Source organism: Heterodontus francisci, chromosome 7 (assembly GCF_036365525.1).
Source record: "Heterodontus francisci isolate sHetFra1 chromosome 7, sHetFra1.hap1, whole genome shotgun sequence".
Classification (NCBI taxonomy): Eukaryota; Metazoa; Chordata; class Chondrichthyes; order Heterodontiformes; family Heterodontidae; genus Heterodontus; species Heterodontus francisci.
In genome coordinates this window covers 29249555-29276180 of record NC_090377.1, presented here as the reverse complement: position 1 = coordinate 29276180, position 26626 = coordinate 29249555, and the positions used below count along the sequence as shown (strand labels likewise).

The window sequence follows — 26626 nt, the reverse complement described above, 5'->3', positions numbered from 1 at the left end:
ACCAGCACAGGATGAATGGCTGAATGGTCCTTTGTGTTGTATCATTCCATGATTCTAAGGTGGTAGAATTGGTTACTCAATGCTGGTTTGGGGGAAAGTATACTCGCAACATAGTCTTTGGCCTCCTTATCTCGAGAGACAATGGGTAAGCGCCTGGAGGTGGTCAGTGGTGTGTGGAGCAGCACCTGGAGTGGCTATAAAGGCCAATTCTAGAGTGACAGGCTCTTCCACAGGTGCTGCAGAAAAATTTGATTGTCGGGGCTGTTACACAGTTGGCTCTCCCCTTGCGCCTCTGTCTTTTTTCCTGCCAACTGCTAAGTCTCTTCGACTCGCCACACTTTAGCCCCGCCTTTATGGCTGACCGCCAGCTCTGGCGAACGCTGGCAACTGACTCCCACGACTTGTGATCAATGTCACAGGATTTCATGTTGCGTTTGCAGACGTCTTTAAAGTGGAGACGTGGACGGCCGATGGGTCTGATACCAGTGGCGAGCTCGCTGTACAATGTGTCTTTGGAGATCCTGCCATCTTCCATGCGGCTCACATGGCCAAGCCATCTCAAGCGCCGCTGACTCAGTAATGTGTACAAGCTGGGGATGTTGGCCGCCTCGAGGACTTCTGTGTTGGAGATGCGGTCCTGCCACCTGATGCCAAGTATTCTCCGGAGGCAGCGAAGATGGAATGAATTGAGACGTCGCTGTTGGCTGACATACGTTGTCCAGGCCTCGCTGCCATAGAGCAAGGTACTGAGGACACAGGCTTGATACACTCGGACTTTTGTGTTCCGTGTCAGTGTGCCATTTTCCCACACTCTCTTGGCCAGTCTGGACATAGCGGTGGAAGCCTTTCCCATGCGCTTGTTGATTTCTGCATCTAGAGACAGGTTACTGGTGATAGTTGAGCCTAGGTTGGTGAACTCTTGAACCACTTCCAGAGCGTGGTCGCCAATATTGACTCACAACATATTGAGTGAACAATATGGCAATCATGACACAAACTTGTTTTGATGAAAGGTCATAGACCTGAAAGTTAACTCTGTTTCTCTCTCTCTCTCTCTCTCTGTCTTTCTTCTCTGTGGAAATTGCCTGGCCTGCTAATTGTTTCTGATTTTATTACAAACTTGTTCAATATGATTTCACTTTTGGAACAAAGATATTTTCTAGCACCAAAACTGGTAGAAATAAAGAAACTGGTCCTCAGATGGAGAGGGAAAAATTTTAGCACGGTTCTCACTCACTGTTGAAAATGTACACATGTGTTTATCAGATGAACTCAGGTTCAGACTGAGACTCCAATGTGATGGCCTCTCCACACTTAAATAGTCTGATAACATTTGCCAGGTTAGTTCTCAGATGAAGAATAAGCACAAGCAAGGAAGTTATGCTCAACCTTTATAAAATGCTGGTTAGGACTCAGGTGCAGCATCAGAGTCATAGGCATTGTGTTCAGTTCTGGTCACCACATTTTAGAAAGAATGTCAAGGCCTTGGAGAGGCAGAAGAGATTTACGAGAATGGTACCAGGGGTGAGAGACTTCAGTTATGTGGAGAAATTGGAGAAGATGGGGTTGTTCGCCTTAGACCAGAGAAGGTTAAGAGGAAATTTAATGGAGGTGTTCAAAATGATGAATGGTTTTGATAGAGTAAATAGGGATAAACTGTTCCCAGCGGCAGAAGGGTCAGTAATCAGAGGACACAGATTTAAGGTGATTGGCAAAAGAATCAGCAAAAACATTTTTTTTTTACACAGCAAGGTGTTGTGATCAAGAACGCACTGCATGAAATGGTGGTGGAAGCAGGTTCAGTAACAACATTCAAAAGCAAATTGGATAAATACTTGAATACATCTACAGGACTATTCGGAAAGAGCAGGGGAGTGGGATTAATTAGATAGCTCTGCCAAAAAGCCAGCATAGGCATGATGGGCCAAATGGCCTCCTTCTGTGCTATGTCATTCTATGATTCACGCAAAGTGGTAGAGTGTCTGTGGAATTCTACAAGCATGAGTCAGCACTATCTAAAGTTAGGAAAACAGAGAACCTGCATTTCATGTCCTCATTATGCCCTGAAGCATTTTACAGCCAATAAATTCCATTTGAAGTGGAGTCATTGTTGTTTGGTAGGCACATGGGACAGACAAATTTGAGACAGCAAGGCGTTACAAACAGAAATGAAATTAAGACCAGAAAATCTGGTTTAATAAAAGCAAAAGCAAAATACTGCAGATGCCGGAAATCTGAAATACAAACAGAAAGTGCTGGAGTTCTGATGAAAGGTCACAGACCTGAAACGTTAACTCTGTTTCTCTCTCAACAGATGCTGCCAGACCTGCAGAGTATTTCCAGCACTTTGTTTTTAATCTGTTTTAATGATGTTGCTTAAGGGATAAAATATTGAGCAATGACATGGAACTTTTTTTGTCTACTTGAGAAAGCAGACATGCCCTTATATTAGAGCAACATCTCTGACTGTGCAGCATTCCCTTAGTACCACACTACCAGAAGGACGTGGAGGCTTTGGAGAGGGTACAGAAGAGGTTTACCAGGATGTTGCCTGGTCTGGAGGGCATGAGCTATGAGGAGAGGTTGGATAAACGGATTGTTTTCACTGGAACGACGGAGGTGGAGGGGCGACCTGATAGAGGTTTACAAAGTTATAAGCGGCATGGACAGAGTGGATAGTCAGAAGCTTTTTCCCAGGGTGGAAGAGTCAGTTACTAGGGGACATAGGTTTAAGGTGAGAGGGACAAAGTTTAGAGGGGATGTGCGGGGAAAGTTCCTTACACAGAGGGTGGTGAGTGCCTGGAACTTGTTGCCGGGGGAGGTGGTGGAAGCAGGTACCATAGAGACGTTTAAGAGGCATCTTGACAAATACATGAATAGGATGGGAATAGAGGGATACGGACCCCGGAAGTGCAGAAGGTTTTAGTTTAGGCAGGCATCAAGATCGGCGCAGGCTTGGAGGGCCGAATGGCCTGTTCCTGTGCTGTACTGTTCTTTGTTCTTTGTACACTGCAGTATTAGCCTAGATTAAGTGCTTAAGTAACTAGTGAATCTTGAGCTCCTGACCGTGAGACTGAGTTCGGGCTGATGTCTAAAACAGAACTTCAGCTGTGCAGTCAGATCCAAATAGATGAGGTAATATCACACGCTTCTTGAAATTTACTGTTATTCCAAGTTGCCGGGATAAAGTTGAAGACTGGCAATGACATTAACCTGTCACACTTTCCTCGTAGTAGTCAGTTATTAGATGATGTAATGCCTGTTGACCCCGCCCTAAAGGGGGTGGAGGGATCACCAGCAGATACCTGATCTGTTTGGAGCTCATTTATAGAACAGAGAGCCCATTGACTGCTGTCTTTACTACTACTGTTTGGATAACATCGTCTAAAGTTTGCCTTTGACTTTCCCACTGCCCACCGGACAGGTAAAAAAAAACCTTTTCTAAAGTAATAAAAAAAAAGTTATATGTAGATTACTGTCTACTTTGTGTTTGCGTGGATGTCCATCCCATGTTGTTGGGATGAGCTGTCCTTGAGCTCAAGCTTTAGTTTTCTGTATGTGATTTACAATTGAATAACATTAAATTCCTGATTCTTGCTCACAGAAAGCATCAACTGGAATGTACATGTGGGCTGTGAATGAACAGCGAGCAATTGAAGCCGGAATTGGATGCAGGGTTTTTGGACCGAGTTCTGACCGGCCCACAGCGGCTGGAGGAGGCGATCAGCCCGGGACCGGGGGATCAGCCAGCCGGCTCCCTCCCGGTTTGACAGCTTGTGCCCCGGGCAGCTGTAAACCGCGGCTCCCACCCCACCTCCCCATAACCGAGGCTGGTTTGTTTTGTCGGAGGAAACGCTCTTCCTCTCTGGTGTTCCTTTGCAGAAACTTTACCTCTCAAGTCCACTCTTTTTCCCCATCGGTTCATTCAGCTGGATTATAAATAAATGGGTAACCTGAGCTGGTTATTCACAGGGGCCATTGTGTAAGGCGGGTGGATGTGAAGGATTTGTGCTGGTAGGGAACGATTCTGTCCATAAATCTCTTGTTAGCTGTTGTACAAATATTAGTTCTTAGTTGAGAATTGCAAATGAATCTATTTCCAATATTTCTTCACATTGTGTATTAAGTCTGTCAGCACAGAATTTACAACTCTTGGGCTGATAAAAGGACTTGCATTTATGTAGCATGTGAGCATATCTTGCTGAAACGTCTCCAAGTGTTGGAAGAATAAATTTTAAAGACATCATATACGCAAAAGCAACACCCATTTATCACACAGCAAGACCCCACAATTGGCGGTGGATGAGATAAATGTCCATTTAATCTTTTTTGTTGTTGTATTGGTCGATGGAAAAATATTGGCAAGCGGTAGGAGGAGAACCTTTTGCTCTTCAGATAGTTCTATAGGACCTTAAACCCATCTAAACCAGTGGGACAGGCATAAGGTGTATAAGTCTGCACTTCTAATGATATGTCTTCAATATGAGTGGCGTACAGACCTTCTTATCAGTAGGAATCGCTGTATAGAGCAGATGGAAAGTAATTTATTAAGCATAATAACAGTGATTTCGCCCCCACCCCTCAAGTTATCTCCTCTCCACTTCTGAAGCTCTGACTCTTGGGATGTACCTCATTTAATGCCCGCTGTCTTCTGGTAACTTCATCTAAGTGAGCATTCGTCATGTGAGTTTTGGTCGTTCGGGGATAATTTTATGAGCTCAAGCTCCGAGTGGGAAATCTTGTTCTCTGGTAATATATATCCGAAATTTAGGTGCACACAGCTCAGGATTTTCTGACTATTGGTTGTGGGTGAATGTTGGGCAAACGTGGACTTGTAAAATCACCCCCCCCCCCCCCCGCCTCCTCCCACCTTTAGGATTGGCAAACTGTTCATCTGTGTGTGGGCATCACAGCTAAATCTTATGTCTTCCCCAGTAATCTTCTATTTTCTGTGTGGCTCAGTTTCACACTGAGTTGTGGGCAACATCAACAACAAAACAAAATGCACACTTTAAATCCAAAATTATTCCAATAACCTATTTGGGGAAAAAAGGATTGTTGCTTCCTGACAGTTTAAAAATAATAAGTCAGAATAGAACTCGGAGGAGGCATTATTACAATTTAAATATTGTCATTTTGGGGAAATAAAGAATACTTGTTTCCGTCGAATGACAAAGGATCTCTACCTTAAAGTTAGCACCAAATTGCCCTTGAGGAAAAAAACACTAAAATGGCCATGGCATGGAGCTCAGTCTTACTGTGCATTAACACCCTGTTAAATCAATAAGTATAATAATGAAAAGTAGTTGGTTCCATACATAATCATAAAATGGAAGGGTGAAGTGTTGGGTGATGGTAATTTATGGAAAATAATCCACTGTCTGGTGTCAGCTGCATAACTGATAAACGCACCAGTCACGACTGATTTATTTGATGTGATTCACTCTGATCTGATGAATTTATTTCACAAACAGATTGGATTTTTGTTTTTGCTGGCAGTTATTAATTATTCCTGAGTTCAGTCTATAAAAAAAACAGAGTGGGTTGTGGCAACCTATCGCTGCTCCAGGATGGTGCACTGCAGAGTGTCGAGCTGCAGGCTTTTGCCTCACATTCGCATTGAGATATATCTTGACCTTCGCATTGAGATATATCTACATGGCTTATGGTTTCCATTAGGAAACAGTTCAAAGCCAAACCAAGTCTCACTACCTGCACCCAAGTAAATGTATGATGAGCAATTAAAGCTTTAATCGTGCAGGAGATACCTGACTCAGGTCATACCCTCTTGCTAAGATTTAGCAATCCTCAGAAAGGTAAAGCTCACCTTAAGTGAGAATAGTAAAGATTCTTTTTTACAAAATGTTGGTACTTTGCATAATGTTATTAACTGCAAATAAGCAGAAGCTTTTTGGGGGGGATTATGAGATAATGGCACTAATTGGATGGAGAGTCTTAGAACACAGACTTCCTGTGGCAGTACACAAACATAAACCAGGATGATTTGAAGAGTTTTTAAAATTTGTTCTTGGGATGTGAGTGTCGCTGGCAGGGCCAGCATTTATTGCCCATCCCTAATTACCCTTGAGAAGGTGGTGGTGAGTCACCACCTTGAACATTACAGTCCATGTGGTATTGGTACATCCAAAGTGCTGTTAGGGATGGAGTTCCAGGATTTTGACCCAGTGAAAGTGAAGGAATGGCAATAAAGTTCCAAGTCAAGGTGGTGGGTGGTTTGGAGGGGAACTTGCAGGTCGTGGTGTTCCCATGCACCTGCTGTCCTTGACCTTCTAGGTGGTAGAGGTCATGGGTTTGGAATGTGTTGTCGAAGGAGCCTTGGCGAGTTGTTGCAGTGCATCTTGTAGATGGTACACACTGCTGTCAATGTGCACCGGTGGTGGAGAGTGAATATTTAAGGTGGTGGATGGGGTGTCAATCAAGCAGGCTGTTTTGTCCTGGATGGTGTCGAGCTTTGTTAGTGTTGTTGGAGCTGCACTCATCCAGGCAAATGGAGCGTATTCCATCACACTCCTGACTTGTGCTTTGTAGTTGATGGGAATCAAGAGGTGAGTTACTCGCTGCAGAATTCCCAGCCTCCGACCTGCTGTTGTAGCCAAAGTATTTTATAGGCTGGTCCAGTTAAGTTTCTGGTCAATGGCAACTCCAGGATGTTAGTGTTAAGTGTGCAATGAATACAGCCATTTATCTTCATCCAAACATACCTGAGAGTACATAAAATACAGACCATTTCATAATAATAACCCCATGTGACCTATCACATTAGAATAGCAGCTGTGGTAATAAGCAAATGTCTAATGTCCCATTCATGTCAGTTGCAAAGAGCGGAACGCACTTGAGGTGCTTAATGATCTTCCTTGTTCTAGCCTCTCTTACTTCAAACATTTCAGTGCTGACTCATGGTCAGGAAATCTGACAACTGTGATATTGTCAATGAAAATAAGGTATTGGTGGACATACTCATAATTACTTTGTCTCAGTATTTACCTTAGAGGAAGAGGACATGCCATGGGCACGAATATTGAAACAGGGTCAGGGACTGTCCAAAATTAACATAAGCAAAATAACAGTAATGAAGAAAATAATAGCACTAGAGAGTGACAAATCCCCAGGACAAGATGGTTTCTATCCCAGGATTTTAAAGGAAGTAGGTACAACGCCTTGCAGATGCTGTAACTATGACCTTTCAAAGTTCTCTTGATTTGTGGAGCATACCTTTAGATTAGAAAATTGCACATCTCTCCGTTGTTTAAGAAAAGTGAGAGAGGGAAACCACGGAATTATAGACCAGTTAGTTCAGGGTTGTCCAGCATACGGCTTGCAGGCCAGGATCCAGTCCGCCAAAGGTTTCCATCCGGCCCGCGGGTATAAACTGTACCTGGGGCCATTCTCATCCTCGTCAGGGCTCCGTGGCTGGAGATGGGAAATTTCCCTTTACCTTCTTGCAGACCGGCCTTTTTAAAAACATTGTGCTGAGTTTCAAGGCTGACAGTTGCTGAAGCAGGAATGCGCTTCCCAACTTTGACAGATTCAGGGTTTTGCGACTTTAAAAAAAAAGCCCACACCATATTTTTATCTCCCCCTTGGTGAATCCTTGTTCACTACTTTCCAATTATAAGGCAAAGAAACCAGCACAAACAGGTTTTCTTAGGTTTAAAAAAGACAGGTTGAAATTTATTAAACTTAAACTCTAATTTGGTTAATGCCTACGGATACACGATGGCTGGCCCATGCTAACATGTATACGTGATACACACATGCAAATAGAGACAAAAAAGAGCAGAAGAAAAATAAAGTGGAAAAGTTTGAGGCAATATCTGAAGAGTTTTTGTTACGGTTCTTCGAGCTCACTGTAGAGTCCTTGATTTGAGAGGTGACTTAATAGAGACATATAAGATAATCAGAGGGTTAGATAGGGTGGATAGTGAGAGTCTTTTTCCTCGGATGGTGATGGCAAACACGAGGGGACATAGCTTTAAGTTGAGGGGTGATAGATATAGGACAGATGTGAGAGGTAGTTTCTTTATTCAGAGAGTAGTAGGGGCGTGGAACGCCCTGCCTGCAACAGTAGTAGACTCGCCAACTTTAAGGGCATTTAAGTGGTCATTGGATAGACATATGGATGAAAATGGAATAGTGTAGGTCAGATGGTTTCACAGGTCGGCGCAACATCGAGGGCCGAAGGGCCTGTACAGCGCTGTAATGTTCTAATTCTAATTCTAATTGTAGGTAGATCTTGCTTTTCATTGGGGCCCAGTATTCTTCTTAAACCTTGTTCGCAGTAGGAGACTTTTCTCTCTTGGGGTTCATGTGTCTTCAGTGGATTCAGTGGCTTGTGAGAAAGAGATGGGAGCAGACAGAAGAGATCTTCTCAGTCCAGGAGCAAACAGACACTGAGTTCAAACTGTTTGTACAATTTAGAAAAACCCAGGTTGCCAAGCAGGTTAGTCATGTGACTAACTGTTCTGACCACGTCTTCGATTGCATCACCTTAGCAGTATCTGGAATGCTGCTCTTACACATAATACCTGCTAATCAAGGTCCATTGTGGGTTAAATGTGTCAGGGAATGGTCCTTTGTCCTTCCAAGCCCAATCTGTTAATATGCAAATGTCTTTTCCGGCTACGGTTGATCTGTTTAACAAGTCTTTTCTTCACTCCAGTAACAGTTTAAAATCAATGTTCATGATAAAATTAATGTGCCTCATTCTTGGCAGGTGGGGGCGTAGCATCACAATATGGTTGGTTCAGTTAAGCTTCTGTGACCCCCAATATGGTAGGGGCTCAGCTGTGGTGGTGTCATTGTAAGGTGGTTTGGCTTTCTCTTGTTGGAGCTAGTCATTGCCTAGTGTTTATGTAGCACAAGCGTTACCGACAACTTGTCAATGCAAGCCTGGATGTTATTCAAGTCCTGTTGTCGGCCGGTGTTACAAATTTGGGATCCTGCCTTAAATATTCTTGAGTACATCTGTGTAGTTACTCTAGTTACACAGTGTCTTGTGTTTACAGTATACCTACATGGCTCAATATTTAACGATGCAACAGTATTTAACATTTACAAGCATTTAACGATTATACCCCCTTGTGATCTGAACTGAGTATTCATGTCTTTTGCAGATGTGCCTCTCTAATCTTTTGGAACAGAATACTTGGTAAAATGAGGTCTGATATGAATCATTCAACTGCTTTGTTTCAGAACAATTAACTTTCTCTGTATGTTTATGATCAGGTTTACTTAATTTAACCAGTACAACTTCTCTCTGTGTAATATAAAGTATTGAACAAGTTGCATTTTACCACATCAGTAGGTCATCTTCCTTTTTTAAAATAAAATCACCAATGGTTAGTAACCTGTATCCTTGAGTCTGGCTAAAGCTTGCCCTTGCAACTTTCTACTTAGAAATCTGAATGCATTTCTGTCTCTTTCTGTTTTTATTTCCGTGTTCACAACCTAAGAAGAGGGCAGACACCAACCAACTCTTACCAAACGCCTGAGACCAGGGAGGTCCCAACACAATGGGTGTGAAGTGCTTATCAATTACCAAGACAGGCTAATGAGTAATGAATTGTTTATTGTTTATAGACTTTGGGAAATAACTTCAAAGTCTAGCTTATTTGTATTTTAAACATCTTTCATTTCTATCTCAGTGCATTTTAAAAACTTGAACAAATGCACTTTTGTTTAAAATGCAATCTTTAAATGTAACTTCTTTCTCCCCCACCCCCCCCCCCCCCCCACCACCCGCCACCATCCCCTCCACCCAACCCCCACCAATCTCCTTTCTGTGGAAAAATGGTCAACAAATCCGAAAACGGGACAACTGGTATGGGATGCTTCATTATTGGAGGAGTTGTAAATGCAGCTAATACTGCAGAATTAGGAATTGGCAATGAACAGTCGCACTCTGACCTTATGATAGAGTGAAGGTCATTGATGAAGCAGCTAAACATGGCTGGGTAAGGGTGCTAACCTGAAGAGCTCCTGCATCAATGCTTTGGCGTCATGATGATTGTCCCTGGCAGCCTTCTGTCTTGTGATTAACTCTGTGTTAAACATCATCTGGTATGGCTCGGGTGTCCCACTGTGGCTTGGCAGTCTCTGCCGCACTTGCTGCAGATGAAGGCAGTGGGCTGAGTGGGTGAGGATTCACTGGCCTCTGAAATGTGTACCTTTCTACTGTAAAAAAAGAAGGTATGCCTGCTCTGGAAAACTCTGGTGCTTATTAATCCATCTCGATTGGAGTATAGATCACTGGAATTGAAGCTTAGCTAATGGAGAATGGTATCTTCACTGCATTTAAATCTCGCTGACAGATTGCAGTTGTGTGCCAGTTGGTGATAATTGCTGTCATGACTGTCGGCACTGGCAGTACATTTCATTTTTAAGTTTCAAACTTAATTTCTGTTTCCTCCTCCCCCACCCAGAGTTGACAGATGTTTAGATCCCCAAGGACAGGTCAGTGGCCAGGTTGGCCTGCAGCTTGCAGAGACACAACACACGGTTCAGGGCAGGATTTAAGCAGCAACTACTGAATTTTTTTTATTTTACTCGCTCATGGGATGTGAGCATCACTGGCTAGGACAGCATTTATTGCCCATCCCTAATTGCCCTTGAGAAGGTGGTGGTGAGCTTCCTTCTTGAACTGTTGCAGTCAATGTGGAGTAGGTACACCCATGGCACTGTTAAGAAGGGAGTTCCAGGACTTTGACCCAGCGACAGCGAAGGAACTGCGATATAGTTCCAAGTCAGGATGGTGTGTGGAACTTGCAAGTAATGGTGTTCCCATGCATCTGCTGCTCTTGTCCTTCTAGATGGTAGAGGTTGAGGGTTTGGAAGGTGCTGTCGAAGGAGCCTTTGTGAGTTGCTGCAGTGCATCTTGCAGATGGTACACACTGCTGCCACTGTGCATCGGTGGTAAAGGGAGTGAATGTTTAAGCTGCTGGATGGTGTCGAGCGTCTTGTGTGTTGTTAGAACTGCACCCATCCAGGCAAGTGGAGAGTATTCCATCACACTGCTAACTTGTGCCTTGTAGATGGTGGACAGGCACTAGGAAGTGAGGAGGTGAGTTACTCGCCGCAGAATTCCTAGCCTCTGACCTCTAACAGAGATTAAACACAGAGTCTCGAGAGATGTGCACTATCCACCTAGATACCCAGGTAATAAGCAGTGGAATGCAAATCTTTGCATCTGTTGGGCAACATTAACATTGGCCTCCGCTTTTAGATACGACTCTTATTCATCTAAAAGTCTGTTTCTTTGGCTTCAGCTGATTTGAGTGCATAAGTGGTGCACAGTGCACAGCAATGATTCCACCTAGCCTGTTAAAAAGTATACAGCTTAACAACAAATTTATATTATGAATAGTGTTCTGTTTGTCAGAAGGATGTCGCAGATCAAAGGGAAATATGGATGCTGAGTAGGATGAAATATGTTTAACAGCGTTAAAGACAGAGCAGACACAGTGTTTGGTACGGAGGTAGGTTATTAGGATTTTGGAAAGAAGTGGTGCATCCGAGAGTAGCTGGCAATGGTAGAGTGAAGGTGATGGGGAAATGAAGGGAGACCAGTTTTAGAGTTCCAGTACAATATGCATGTCTCTCCATTGTCGTCCAGCTGAGTGGGGTTGCTCTCATCTGGTTCCATTCTTATCTATCTAATCGTAGTGTTATCAAAACCCCATATGCAAAATGGGAAATATTAATTTCATCGATTGGAACTTTGCCTGAGACTTTTACTGGAAATTGTTACAAATAACTTTTTAAAAAGAACAGCTAGCACCCAAGATGGCCATGGACATTTGCATTTGAAACGCCAAAGGATTAGACTGGAGACAAACATGATTAACTCAGCCTAGCGAGAACAATGGGGTGCTCTCTGATTCAGTTACCTGAGATAGCCTTATCAATGTGATTGTCAAGAGCCGTCGACACCCATTGACTTTGAAAGAGCCAACCCCCTCACCAAGTATGTGTGGACTGCCTGAGGGGAGAGCCTTGAATCTGAGAGGAAATTCCAGAAGAACCTCATTAAAACACAGAGGTAGTCATGTCATGTGACTGCTTGTACAACTCTGGGAGACTGAGTTGTGACTCAGAAAGCAGACAGTAACTGAGAGTCATCAAAGAAACAAATCTCTCTCTCTCCCTCTCTCCAGTAAAGATCCAGAGAAGCCTCGGCTGAAACTGCTAAAGCCTCAGACCTACAGACCATCACAGCCAGCAACCAAGGGAAAAGGATAAAATCCCCTCTTCTGCCTTCCAGAGCCTGAGAAGCAAACCTACAACCATGCACGTGGCCCAGCGAGGAATTCAGGACCACGATTTCAACTAAGACCTCTGGGACTGATGTTCAGTATTTAAATTCCATTTATTACAGACTCTACTCAAACCACCCAACTCTGTTTTTCCCTCAGTAATCTATTTGTGTGTGTGTGTGTGTGTGGTGTGAACGTGAGCATGGATGCTGCCGTATTTTAGTGACTTTAACCTGTTTAGATTGTTAAGGATAATAAACTTACATCTTTCTTGTTTAAATCCAAGAAAACCTGTCTGATTGGTTCTTTGGTAACTATATTAGAGGAACAGGAGCAAGTGCTAACTGATGTGGTAAGTTCAATTACTGCGTTTAAAAAAAAGGATAAACCCTGTTGTGATCAAACCAGAGAAGGGGCGAAAGGGGAGTCAGAGACCCCTTCCTCACGTGGTCGTAACTGTAGCCAGAAAATCACTTGCATGACTTCTGTTCTTGCTCCCACACCATTATTTCTGGTGTCCCCCAAGGATTTATCCTTGATCCTCTTATTTCTTGTCTACTTGGTGACATCATCCAAAAGCACAGCATTAGTTTTCACATGTAGGCTAATGACACTCAGCTCTACCTCACCACCAGTTCTCTTGACTCCTCCACTGTTGCTAAATTATCAGACTGCTTATTTATTTTATTTATTTTTATTTAGAGATACAGCACTGAAACAGACAATTCGGCCCACCAAGTCTGTGCTGACCAACAACCACCCATTTATACTAATCCTACATTAACCCCATATTCCCTACCACATCCCCACCATTCTCCTACCTACACTAGGGGCAATTTACAATGGTCAATTTACCTATCAACCTGCAAGTCTTTGGCTGTGGGAGGAAACCGGAGCACCCGGCGAAAACCCACGCGGTCACAGGGAGAACTTGCAAACTCCGCACAGGCAGTACCCAGAACTGAACCTGGGTCGCTGGAGCTGTGAGGCTGCGGTGCTAACCACTGTGCCGCCATCCAGTATTGGATGAGCAGAAATTTCCTCTAATTAAATGTTAGGAAGAGAAGCTATTGTTTCAGTTCCCACTCCAAACTCCATTCCCTAGCTACTGACTCTATTCCTGCCCCTGGCAACAGTCTGAAATTAAGCCAGTTTGTTTGCACCCTTGGTGTCACATTTGACCCTGAGATGAGCTTCTGACCTCATTTGTTCCATCACTAAGACTGCCTATTTCCACCTCAGTAACATCGCCCAACTTCGCTCCTGTCTCAGCTCATCTGCTGCTGAAACCCTCATTCTAACCTTGTTACCTCTAGACTTGACTATTCCAAGACACTCCTGGCTGGTCTCCCACATTTTACTCTCCATAAACTTGAGGCTGTCCAAAACCCTGCTGCCCATGTCTTGACTCACACCAGGTCCTGTTCCCCTTTCACCCCTGTGGTCACTGACCTACATTGCCTTGCTGTCAAGCAACGCATTGATTTTAAAATTCTCATCCTTGTTTTCAAATCCCTCCATGGCCTCGTCCCTCCCTATCTCTGTAACCTCCTCAAGCCCCACAACCCTCAGAGATATCTGTGTTTCTTTAATTTTGCCCTCTTGTGCATCCTTGATTTTAATTGCTCCACCATTGGTGGCCGTGCCTTGGCCCCAAGCTTTGGAATACCCCCCCTACACCTGTGGGGCGGCACAGTGGCGCACTGGTTAGCACCGCAGCCTCACAGCTCCAGCGACCCGGGTTCAATTCTGGGTACTGCCTGTGTGGAGTTTGCAAGTTCTCCCTGTGTCTGCGTGGGTTTCCTCCGGGTGCTCCGGTTTCCTCCCACATGCCAAAGACTTGCAGGTTGATAGGTTAATTGACCATTATAAATTGCCACTAGTATAGGTAGGTGGTAGGGAAATATAGGGACAGGTGGGGATGTGGTAGGAATATGGAATTAGTGTAGGATTAGTATAAGTGGGTGGTTGATGGTCGGCACAGACTCGGTGGGCCGCAGGGCCTGTTTCAGTGCTGTATCTCTAAACTAAACTAACCTAAACTAAACCTCTTCACCCCACTCTCCTTCTTTAAGACACTCCTTAAAATCTATCTCTTTGACCAAACTTTAGGTCATCTGACCTAATATCTCCTAATGTAGCTTGGTGTCACACTTTGTTTTATAATACCCCTGTGAAGCACCTTGGGACATTTCATTACATTAAAGACGTTATATAAATATAAGTTGTTGGTTAATTCAGTACCATAGAAGCATTGTTTATGTCTATCACAGCCACAGAAATATTTCAAAGTGCTTTATGGAATGGGAGTGGAAAACCATAAAAGGGAAATATATGTTGTGGTAACCTCTTTGATTAGCTGAGTAAATGCACTGTGTGGTGTGGTACTGAAATAGCTGATCTCAGCCTAGAGAGAGATGTGGGTGGTACGAGTGGATAACAGATGAGGACAGGGTTGAGTTTGGGTGTGATGCACTCTACAGGAGAACAGTCTGCCAACCTTCACAGTCCAAAATATCTTTCAAATAGGATTGAAATCACTTTTTCTTTTGATTCTAACTTTAAGAAACAATCCAGCATACAGTGCACAATGGTCCCCTCTCCACCTGACCCCTACTGCCAATGTCCGACCACATATCTTCTCCATTACCAAGACCACTTACTTCCATCCCCATTTCCGCCCCTGCTCAGCTTATCCATGTATTTGTTGCCACTAGACTCAACTATTCCAATGCTTTCCTGATCGGCCTCCCGGTGCTCGCTGGCCTGTATTGGCTCCCAGTTAACCAATGCCTCATTTTATAATTCTCATCCTTGATTTCAAATCCTTCATGGCTTCATCCCTTCCTATCTCTGTAATCTTCTTCAGCCTTACAGCCTCCTGAGATCTCTGCGCTTCTACAACTTTGGACTTTTGAGCATTCCTGATTTTAATCTCTCCACCATTGGTGGCTGTGCCTTCAGCTGCCAAAGCCCTAAGCTCTGACATTCTCCCCCATTAACCTGCTCTGCCTTTCTATCTTACTTTAAGAATCTCCTTAAAACCTACTTCTTTGACCAAACGTTTGGTGATCAATCCTAATCTCTCCTTAGCGGCCCAGTGTCACATTTTATTTGGTGCTCCTGTCAATCACCCTGGGATGTTTAACTACATAAAAGACACTATTTAAATTCAAGTTGTTCTCTTAAAGGTGACCGTGCATGGGCAACTCACTGGTAACTTGCCCAAAAGTTATCTTTGATGTGTGACTGTGGTCTGAAGTTCCAATGGACTGTTCAACTGTGGAGTGCATTCACAGCCAAGACAGATCCTATCTTTACCTGACATCTTGGAGCATACACTTCCAGCAGGTGTCAGTCAAAGTGAGTTGGAGCAGGACAACCTGTGGATGACCTCCAGCCCCCTCCCATCCTGGGATGCCACAGATAGTCATCTTACTGAGATTGGCTAACTCATTATCAATCCACAAAGTGCATCAACCGAGCTGTCGGACATCCTCACAATACACATTGAGGCCCGATAATAACTCGGAGCCCAAAAGAGAGTCGGGAAATGGGAAGGAGGACTTGCAGACGGGAAACCTAGAATTGTGGGTTTGCCACAGGACCTGTTTTAAATGATCGCAATAGTTTTCCCGTCCGAAAGCCATCCAGATTCCCAGGCTGGCTGCCTGTCGGGTTGGAAAGCGTTTGACATTGTGAGGGGAAGGTGGGCTGGGGAGATCGGGGAGGTGAAGATCTGTCCCATCACTGGGTGTTTAAAAGCTAATCTTGGTGGTCCGACGTTAAATGCTTCTGCTCCTCCTGACCCACAAACAATCAAAGCACTTACCTCATGGATCCAGCCCGTCTCACCTCCTTTCTCTTGCTGGGTTTCCTGAAGCCCAGGAATCCTGGCCTGTGGAAGTTAAAAATAAAACATTAGTTAAAATGGAGGCACGCAGCCTCCTTTAAAATATTTTATGGACTGACCCGCTGCCTGAGAGCGGATGGGTCGCCCACCCCTGGACACACCTCCATTTAAAACTGGAAGTGGGTGGGTCTGGGTCAGGTTTCCTGTTTATTTTTAACGCACCCTGAAGAGTTAAAATTACCCCCGAAATGTCTGTGCCAATTTAATTAAACAGTATGATATGTATATCATATGGGAGCTTTACATCAATTGTGTGGTAGGTAGTTACTGTTCATACAGCCTCTATGTCCATCTGTAGTTTTTTTTTAAGATAAATAAATAGTGGCTTTTCCATTGCCAGTCACAGCTTCTCTTGCTCTCAAGTTACTCAGCATGCCGTGTAGACTAAGGGTTTCAACTAAGAGATACGGTACTCATAAAATGCTGATATATCTCATTATTGCCTTTTCCTCCAGTGGGGCCTGGAGACATCCCTGAATGCTTACATCAAGTGTTGAATGCAAGTCGCACCTGCAGATATATCCCATAAAATGTGGAGAAATCTCCCCAACCACAGTTTTGTGACATGCCTAAATCCTCTAGCACTTTGCATTAATACCTTAATACTGGGAAATACCAGACCCTTTAATGGACTGTTAGGGCTGACCTTTCCCACAAGCGTCGGGAATGTGACATTGGACGATGTGTGGGTCCCCAGCCTCTGCGTTTTTCTGTCCAATTAAGGATGGCAGGCAGAACATAGATGCAGGAGGATTAATGGGAGCTCCTGCAGCACTGGCTGGCCATCAGGCCAACGGAGACCGGAGACAGAAGGTGATCGCAAAGGCACCTCAAAATGGAGGCGCTCTTGAAAGGCTGCTGATGGTTCCATAACAAATAAGGTTGAGAGCTGTTAGAGCCATCAGTGTGGAGGGAGAGCTCTCCACGAGAATGAAGCAGCAACAGCCAAAATCAACTTTGCAGCTCCAGCATAGAGGCTTGGAGAGCACACTCCGATGATCTTCTGACTTCCTGTCGGGAAGCCACCTCCAAATCATTGCCGGGCTCTGAACTCAGCAGGGGGCCTGTGTGACGCTGGGGAAGTTTCATTGGAGTGAGAAAATGGCCCTTATGTGCGGTCTTAGTTGCCTTGATTGGCTGCCTGTTCCTGTAGAGCAGGTTGCAGATTCCCATGGCAGGCCATCCCTGTGAACCTCACCTGGAGGTAGGACAGCATTGGGAAAGCATCCTGACTGTGATTCCCACTACTTTCCCAGACCCCCACCTCCCCCAACCTTGGCTCCAAAGCAGCCTCCACAGGGCCAGGAAACTTTGATGTGAAGAGGTAAACAGTTGGCAGTCAAATCAGGGCCCAAGACGAAAATGTAAGGGAGAGAAAAGGGGTAGCAGCTGAGATGGTGCTTTCGGATGGGGGAAGCATTAACTGAGGGGCAGCTTGAATAGAGAGCTTAATGGGGAGGAAAGTGTAGTGGCATACAAACTGAGTGATGGAGATGGAAAGAGGTATTTTAACTGAAGAGGGAAAAGAATGTGAGCTTGAATTGATGCGAATCCCAAGAGTGGCTGGAAGAAAAGATGAAAGCACTGTTGGAAGCAGAAGCATCCCAAAGATTGGAACTGATGTCCCACTGAAGGTCTTAGTCAGAACCTTGAGCAGGGGTACCCCCAGGCAGTTTAGACACTTCCCATGGTGGCCCCGGGAAACATCGGTGGCACTGATGATGGGACGGAAATCTGCCAGGGACCCAGGCTCCGACACCCTGCTGCCATTTTCATGAGGCCAGTGGTAACCTTGAGTGGTTCATGTAGTGAGGCAGCGGTGAGTCCCACTACTCAAATTTTCCATGATTCTCCACTGCTATCCTGCCCAACTTTGGGTGGAACTGTGGAGGAGGATCCAACCCAGTGCCTGTCTTGATTTGGATCTGCAAGGGGTCAAGCTCCTTTTGTTAATTGGGGAGGGTTAAAATGTACAAGTCAATTAGGGCAATTTTGGGTGGTCACGTGCTGGGCTGATTCTCCTTTTAAAATCTAATCTGATTAAAAATCCATGAATTGTGAAACCTAAAAGTGCTTTGAAATTAAACAGAATGCATCATTTGTAATGTACAAATTCACAATTGCGTGGGGGAGTGCGGGCGGTACTGGATGCTTATAGAAATGTGCCATCGATTGTGTGCCTTCAGCATTTGGAATTCCCCTTCATGTTTTCACTAATGGTCCTTATGATTCTTTTTCCCCCTCCTTCAATACAGCTGAAGGGATCATGTATATTCCTACTGCTTAAGTTACAAAGCCCGTATAACTACTTTTTTTTCCGCATGCCGTAGGCTTATAAACCAGGCCCTTCTTGAGGTGTCAGCTTTCTTTTGAAGGTGTTGGTCATGTTGGCATGCATGATGTGTGGGTATCATAGTAAAATATGATTTTACTTATTATTATTTAATATATTTTAATAGTATACACAATTTTTGCAGCAACTGATGAAACATGTGCATTAGCCGAGTAATGTCCTACAGCAGTACAGGCACCCCCAGTGGATTGTGGATTGCAGATTGCAGGCACATCCTGGTCATTTCATAATCTGAGCCTAATTCCAAAATTCCTCATCCAGATGGCAGTGGCCCTTTTAAACTCACCATTATTGCATTTCTGTTAATACATTTGCCACCATCAACAACACCTTGTATTTGGATAGCACCTTGAAGGTAGTTTAACGTCCCAAGGCATTTTAGGAGTGTTAACAAGAAAATGTACACATGTGGCAAGGAAAAGCAAAGGGTGCCTCATTATCTCTCGGATCCAATTTTGATTGTGTCTGCTACCTTGGGAACTCTGGAGTAATTAATTCTTTGGCAATATGGGATTAAGTATTTTCCCCCCAAAAATATACTTTATTCATAAATTTGTAAAAAATACTTCACAAAACAGTTCAAAGCAGTTTAAATTTGACATTTTGGAAAGTGCAATAGTGATCAGATTCCTTCGATACAGAGCATGCGTTGCCTCACAACTCTTTCATTCCATTTTATATGCAATGTACATTTTCATTGCATAGCAAAAACGTATTTGGTGCATACAGCCCGAGGCGATTTACATGGGTTCCAGCCCCTCAATATGGTGTTGAGTATAAAGATGCGATGAGCCTTTTAACAAAACTTTTTATGTAATTTTGGGTAGGTTTTTTCCTCTTCCACCCCGGCCTGACACTCCAGCTGCTAACCAAGCCAGACAATACCACTCAAGTTTGATGTTGCTGTATTTTCTTATCTACCAAACAACATATTTTTACGATGTCTATCCTGCAAGTTGTTCTTTCTCTATTTTACATCCTTCCCACAGTAGCTGTGAAACAGTTAATCTCACATAGCCCAGATGGTAGTATCTTCCCAAGCAAGGTGCAGTGTGCCACCGGGAACTGATTCTAACAGATTTTAACTTGCTGTACTGAATAAGCAGCAAGGGCGTCATCTGTCTGTGCTGTAACCATTCTATGATTCCATTATTCTAGGTGAAGACAGTAGTGAAGAGGATCGGGATCAGAAAAGACCCAAATAGGTAAGTTGTTTTTACTTTCCTAGTGATCCTCGGGGCCTGACAAGGAAAGGATATGCCTCACCTCCCCCACCTCCCTTCTCTTCCCTTACCAATTGCAACCCCTGCGCACCGCCACCAACCCCTCCACCCCCCCCCCCCCCCTCCCACGCCTTCCCCAGGAGACAGCCCCGGCAGCAGATCCCACCACCTACTTAGTGTTGGTGGGTGGTCTCCAGGCTGTGCACTGCAGCTTTTCTACTGCTTCCCACTGATTTTTCTGTCTGGACCAGGTGAGAAGTCGGCAGGTTGTGATATAAATGAGATGTCTAGGCCTCCGATTTGGAGCAGCAGGGGACAATTGCCCAAAACTCATCCGTAGTTAAAATCGGACCATCAGGTTTAGTTTTATTATCATGGATCCTAATGACAATATTAACCCAAGAACAACCCAGGAATGTGTAAAGTTGCATTCCAAATTCTCATGCAAAGCTAGCCCCATTTTATGGTTTTGATAAAGTACAGAGCTGTATTAACATAATATTTAAACAACCTGTCATTCAGTCCTGAGAGCTCTCAAGATTCTATTTAACCCAGAATTATACTGAAAGGAAGCCCGTCAGCAAATCTTTATTGTCCCTTAACATAACTTTTCTGGCACTTACATAAGTGCCCTCAGTATTTGTGAAACAGCATTCCTGGTGCAGAATAATGAAATTGGAAAATAGTTGTTCAGTGTCAAGGTAGATTGGTTTTGACAGAATGCTTTATTCTGACCCACTTAGCAATATGTTTTAATTAAGTGTGTGGCATGTGGTTATTACAGTCTGCCAGAATGGAATTTCTTTACTGCCATTCAGTTCGAACAGCATAAATTAAGGATTGTTCGGAAAAATAAATTTATGGTTACTACTGCTGCTGCACTAGAAGTAGTCACCTAATTAATATAGACACAGACAAAATTTATTTCAGTGAAATCTTTTAACAGTCATGTCAAGTTAATCAAGTACACATCAAAGAGGCATTGACATCAAGAATCTATGGCTTGCATCTAAGCAAATAATGTGCTTTTTGGGTGATGACATGACAATGAACTTGTGGCATTCTTTTCATTTTTTGCTATTTTGTGAATATTTTAAATGGAATGTTTTTCATATTGAAGTGTCTGTACAAAGGTTGCACTGATTACAAAAATGGAAATTTTGCAGGTTACCTTCGCTGTTGGCGCCAGAGCAGAGTGGGGGCAAGGAGCCAAGCAGAGAGGGGGCTCGCTGATTTTCTGCCCATGTGGTAGCATATGGGGGCTTCTGACTGGGCCTTGGGTATTCCTCAGCAGCTGACCCTGAAAATAGGCAAACTCTTCCCTTTAACGTTGACATCAATTTAATGGATAATGGCATATTCAGAGAATGAACTGATTTTCTCAGAGAATGAACTGTGCACTGAGCTAATCTGCAATTTGGGCACACAGGTTCCGGTCTGACAGGAAATAGGCATTTTAAAGAGGGCACACTTAGCCTAGAAATTCATTCAGGCCATTTTGTGTGCTCTGCAAGCTAACCAGTGGCAGGAATAAAGCAACTGATGGAGGTCCTTAAGATAAGGAAAGGGTTTGATGGGATAGATGTGGAGAAAATGATTCCATTTGTGGGGGAGACCAAAACTAGAGGCTGTAACTATAAGAAAGTAAATAATAAATCCAATTGGGAATTCAGAAGGAACTTTTTTACCCAACGAATGGTTAGAATGTGGAACTCACTGCCACAAGGAGTAGCTGAGGCAAATAGCATAGATGCATTTAAGGCTGGGCAAGATAAGCACACAAGGGAGAAAGGGATAGAAGGCTATGCTGATAAGATTAGTTGAAGGGGTGTGTGAGGAAGCTCATCTGGAGCATAAAAGCAGGCATGGACTTGTTGGCCCGAATGGCCTATTTCTGTGCTGAAGACTCGATATAAGTAGTTGGCTTCTGAGTGTCAGTGGTAACCTATTAAAGAGGCTTTCTGCCTCTTTTATGCTGGAGCATGAGATGGCTGTGAAGCTACTTTAACCACATTTGCTAGGCTGTGGCTGCCTGCACTTATCCATTTTCAACAACACCGTCTGTCATTTTGAGGAGTCTGATTGATGGACCGCACTTGCCTGCATAACAACAGTGACAGTAAATAACTGGATGTAAAGTGGTTTGGACCATCCTTAGCACATGATGAGGTAATCTATAAATGCAATTTCTTCCTTCCCATGATGTCCAGCAAAGTGGCCTAGGAGTCTAAAATTACATCCCTGATTTTGGTCTGACCCCTCTTGTTACGCTGCTTTGACCTCCCAAGTAGGGAGCTAGATCTGGGATATTGAAAGTTTGAGGAGCACATAGCACAGCGCTCAAATGCTCTTGCTGCTTCCAGGCTTGTGTGTGAGAGCCAATAGACATGTATTATGTAGAATGGGGGCTGAATTTAATGGGCCCCTCACAGATGGGTTAGGAGTCAGGGGGGCCCATAGAATTGAAGCAGGGGGGCAGAGGGCCATTGCCTTCCCGTCACATTGGAATTTAATCGGGGGAGGGATAGGCCGACGATAGCGTTCTCGTCCAGAGCCCAATTGAAACCCTTAAGTGGCCTTTTACTGGCCACTTCGTGATGGGTCCTCCTTCGTGGACTATCTGTGCAAACTACCTACGTGAACCTCCCCCCGACCTTTGGCCTCGGCGGCCCAGCCTCACTTACCCTGGGTCCAGCTTCTGGCACTGGGCCTGGGCCCAAGGCCTCTTGTAGTACCTGCAGTGGCCATCGCTCCCAGTGACGCTGCCAATACTACTTAGCAGCTGGCCTTCTGATTGGCTGGCAGCTCTTGGAGGTGGGATCCCTGCCTTTAAAGGGATGGGCATCCCGGTACCGAGCACTTAAGTATCTGAGCACTTTTAATCATGCCAGGGGTGGGGATGGGGGTGGGGGACAGCTGGCTGAGGTGGGGTTCCCCTCGCCTTTTCAGCCTAGCACCAGGAGCCTTGCCGGTGCGACAAAATCCAGCCCTGGTTGTGCAATTGCTTGGTTTGTGGGTCAACTTTCCAAATGGTCATGTGACAACCATTCCAGTTCGACGTGGCAGTAACAAAGTGTGTCCTACTGTAGCCTGGATATGCAATTGGAGTTTGGAAAGGACTTACTGTTCGAGGCTGCATGCTAAGCCCTCACATTCAGGGTGTAACAAGACAACAGGATTTAATAGTCACGTGTACACTTTTTCCCATCTCTCTGATATAGCACAATGGTGACTAGCCTTACTGTGGCCTACTGAGACTGTTAAACTTTTTCTTTTATCTGCATGTTTGAGGCTGCACTGACACTGGAAGCTGCCGCTTTGAGGAGGGTGTCAGAGAGAGCAGTCCTTCTTTGCTGTCCTTATTCCATTGGGCTTTCCAGGCATATCTCAGGAAATGTCATCTGTTGGGCCCAGCTGAAGAAAAGGGCCATTCCTTTAGATGGCAGCTGCAGCCTTTCAGCTGTGCACTATTTTTTGCCCATTACTGATGGTGTGCTCCAGCAGGCAAGGCCTGAAGCAGTTTAGGAGCTTGCTAGGAATAGCCAATCAGATTAACCTCAGGAAATCCCGTGAGACTGGCCGGGTATGCTCTTTTCTTGTGTTACAGTCCCTGCTCCAAGACTCTGCCGCTTTACTGATGGTGCTGGGAAATGGGCCTTGGTGTAACCAAAATGATCACCAGCTGGTTTGAAAGCTTAACCTGACTGCACAGGCCAGCAATGTGTTTCTTGCTCACTGGCTTGTCTGGATTATTTCCAGTCACTCAAGAAAGTATGGCAGTCACAGTCAAGTTGTGAAGCCTAACCTGCAAACGAGCGTACATGCAATGTTGATTATCTGTGCTCCAAGGAAGTGGATTTCAATCCCAATACAAATTTGAAGTGACAATATAAGGAGGACATAAAATAGGGAGATAAGTGAAAGGAAGGGAGAAAATGGTTGGATCTTGAAAGCCACGAGGCTTTCAAAGCCTTGAAGGAGTATTGTCAACGTCTCACACATCTCACTTACTTTGGGACATTTTTACAATGCAGTAATATTTTTCAATGTGAATTGTCAGTTCACCATCAGCATTTGGCAAACAGGAAAAATTATTTATCAAATAAGAACAATAGCCCTTTGCAGCAGAAAATAGCAAAAAATCAACCGAGTACAACTGGAATCAGCGGGACTGGTAAGTGTTGTAATGCAATATGCATTATTAAAAATAAAATATTTAAAAAGAAAAGACCCTCAGCTGTCCATGTTTGATGTCAAATCTGTCACCTGCTACCAGAAAAACGATACATGCAATCGGGAGTTTACTTTGATACTTTAGCATCGCTGTTAGAGAGCATGACTAACTCTGCCAGCTGTGTCACCAGCCGGTGACCTGAGAGTCAGGGTTAGAAGGTGTGCTACAAAAACTTGCTTAGTTATAGGGAGTAAAGAGCATTGCAGTGGCAGGGAGATTGTATTTCAGATCAAAGTTACAATAGTATTGACCATTCCTAATGAATCAGCAGGAAAACCTGAATCCAAGTTAACATTTGCAAATTTCTTGATTTGCCTATTTGCCTTAAATGTCAGAAGATTTTATTCAGTGCTGTACAAATTGTCAAAAATAATGACTTTTGATTGGCAATGCTTTATTCCCCCCAATGTTATGAAAATGTTTGACATTCTTGTTTTTTTTAATGAATGCACGTGACAAGGTAAATCGAGCTGTAAGTCATAGAGTACAGCACAGAAGGAGGCCATTCAGCCCATCTTGCCTGTGCCAGTTCTTTGGTAGAGCTATCCAATTAACCTCACTGTCCTGCTCTTTCCCCACACCCTGTAATCTTTTCCCCTTTAAGTACTTATCTAATTATATGTTGAATGTTACTATTAAATCTGCTTCCACCATCCTTTCAGCCAGTGCATTTCAGATCATAAACAGTTTGCTGTGTTTTAAAAAAAGGTTTACTCATGTTACCTCTGGGTCTTTTGCCAATCACCTTAAATTTGAGTCCTCTAGTTACCATCCTCTGGCACTGGAAACTGTTTCCCCTTATATGCGCTATCAAAGCTTTTCATCAATTTGAACACCTCTATCAAATCTCCTCTTAATTTTCTCTGCTCTAAGGAGCACAGTTGCAGCTTCTTCAGTCTCCGCACACAACTGAAGCACACAACTGCCTGGTACCATTTTTATTACACTTGCCTCTGACTGAATCTTTCCAACTCCATCTCTAAGATAGAAAGAACTGTTCTTCAGTGACGCCATGACAGTCAAAGGTCCCTCCTGATGCCTTTCCTCACTCCACATTATCATGTCACTTGGATGTGATACAATGATGACTTCATCAATTTGGAGATGGATAAAGAATTGGCCAAAAGCTGCAGGTACAAGTTATGGGAATGATGGCAGGGTGGAGACGTGCCTTAGGGATTAGTGCTGAGGTCTCTACTATTTCTGATTTACATGAACAATCTGCCTAATCCAAGTTGTGCTGAGAAGCCAATGATGGGCCTGCTCTTTGCACTCCTGCAGTCCTTGTAGTGATGGTAATCCCACAATAGGGGTGGGTAGCTGAGTATTGACCCAGTGATGCTGAACAAATGGTGATATATGTCCAAGTCAGGATGATGTTCGAATTGGAAGAGATTCCAGTTAATTGCTGCTTATGTCCTTCCTAGTGTTAGAGATCCCAGGGAGGGATGTGCTAGTCAAGTGGCCTTGGTGAGTTGGTGCAGTTCATCCTCTGATCTACAGTGCACTGATGGTCATGGAGTGGTTAGTGAGCCCAGTGGCATAGGAGACAATCAGTAAAGTGCTGTATCCTGGATGGTGTCAAGCTGCTCGACTATTGCTGCATCATCTGTCTGTGAGTGGTAATTTCTTTTGTAGGTGAAACTCAAGAGCACAAATTGACTTAATTTGGCTTGTTAAGACAAGCCAGAAAGAAGCTGGCAGGGTCAGCAAATACCAGTTCTGACATGGCACTGAAGACTAAGGCACATTATTGGGGCAGAGTAGAATGAGCTTTATTCTGCATTTGGGGATTCTATGATGTAGAAGATGAGGTTTATAGACATCGTAGAGTTTTGCATAGAAATGCAGTGGTAATAATGGAAATGTAATTATCTGAACAAATACTGGGATAAGACAGGTGTTTGAGTTCAAAATGAGGAAGAGTTTGTAGAACACATTGACGCCGCTTTCTTTAATCAAGCCGGGTGCAGGACATAGATCCAATTCTAGGTAATGAAGCAGGATAAGTAGGTAATCAGAAGGTATAGGGGAAATAGTGACAATAAGCAAATTAGGTTCAAATTGAAAATAGATGAAGAAAGTTATTGACGATGTATTTGTTGGAATGGAAATTAGTTCATTTCAGTCCAGATTAATTGTTTGAAAAATGGCAGGTCAAAGAGCAGAGCAGCACTGGAAGATAATTAAATATGAGTTGAATAAAGTGCAATATATTCTGACTAGATGTATTAAGACAACTAATTTCTACCTCTATAATCTTGCCCAACTCCATTCCTGCCTCAACTCATCTTCTGAATCCTCATCTGTCCCTTTGTTACCTCTACTCTTGGCTATTCCAATGCAACCTTAGCAGGCCTTCCGCCCTCTAAACCTGAGGTCATCCACAACTCGGTTGTCCATGTCCTCACTTGCACCAAATCCCATTCACCCTTACCCCTGAACTCGCTGATCTACTCCCCTGAACTCGCTACATTGGTCCCTGGTTCAGCAACGCCTCTTTTTTTTTTCTCTCATCTTTCTTTTCAAATGCTGCTGAGGCCTGGCCCCTCCCTATCTCTGTTATCTGCTCCAGTGCCATAAACCTCCAAAATATCTGTGCTCCTTTAATTCTGGCATGTTGAGCATTCC

The 26626-nt window shown here is 44.0% G+C and overlaps 1 protein-coding gene across 2 annotated transcripts in view; it reads left to right on the top strand.

The window, feature by feature from the left end:
• Positions 1-3314: 3314 nt before the first annotated feature.
• lypd6 (LY6/PLAUR domain containing 6) overlaps positions 3315-26626 on the top strand; it is a 253340-nt gene continuing 230028 nt past the window's right edge. Inside the window, exons 1-2 of one of the 2 annotated variants that reach the window (XM_068034944.1) lie at positions 3315-3424; positions 19697-19743. The gene's annotated coding sequence lies outside the window, so the exon portion shown is untranslated. The remainder of the gene's footprint in view (positions 3425-19696; positions 19744-26626) is intronic. The other variant, XM_068034946.1, reaches the window with a different exon arrangement.